General features: G+C 37.1%; 1 non-coding gene across 1 annotated transcript; it reads left to right on the forward strand.

The window, feature by feature from the left end:
• Positions 1–218: 218 nt before the first annotated feature.
• LOC117798823 lies at positions 219–323 on the forward strand. Its single transcript, XR_004622908.1, has one exon. It is a non-coding gene; the product is annotated as a U6 spliceosomal RNA (small nuclear RNA).
• Positions 324–466: the final 143 nt, after the last annotated feature.

Here is a 466-nt window from a genome sequence, read left to right on the forward strand (position 1 = left end):
GGGAAAAGATTATGCCATTTTTATCTTGGTACTCCCAAGCATATTTATATGGAAGCAACATGGATGGACACACCACAAATCATTCATTCACTCACTCAGTCATATATCTGTTACATGTTTACTAAACATTTAACATGTGAGGTACTCATAAAACAGGCAAATATGGTAAAGATGAGATGTATGAAAGGTGTTCATTCTTTAAGAATGGGAGTGTTGGTGTTTTCTTTGGCAGTACATATACTAATATCGAAACAATATAGAGAAGATTAGCATGTACCCTGTGCAAGGATGACACGCAAATTCACAAAGTGTTCCATATTTTTATGGGAGATACAGGCCTCCAGTTATGGAATGAGTACATCACAGGAATAAAAAGCACAGCGTAGGGAAGAGAGTCAGTGGTACTGTAATAACATTGCACGGTGACAGTAGCTACAGGTGTGGTGAGCATAGCATAATATATAAA

The sequence above is a fragment of the Ailuropoda melanoleuca genome, unplaced genomic scaffold (genome assembly GCF_002007445.2).
Source record: "Ailuropoda melanoleuca isolate Jingjing unplaced genomic scaffold, ASM200744v2 unplaced-scaffold35514, whole genome shotgun sequence".
In the NCBI taxonomy this organism is placed as follows: Eukaryota; Metazoa; Chordata; class Mammalia; order Carnivora; family Ursidae; genus Ailuropoda; species Ailuropoda melanoleuca.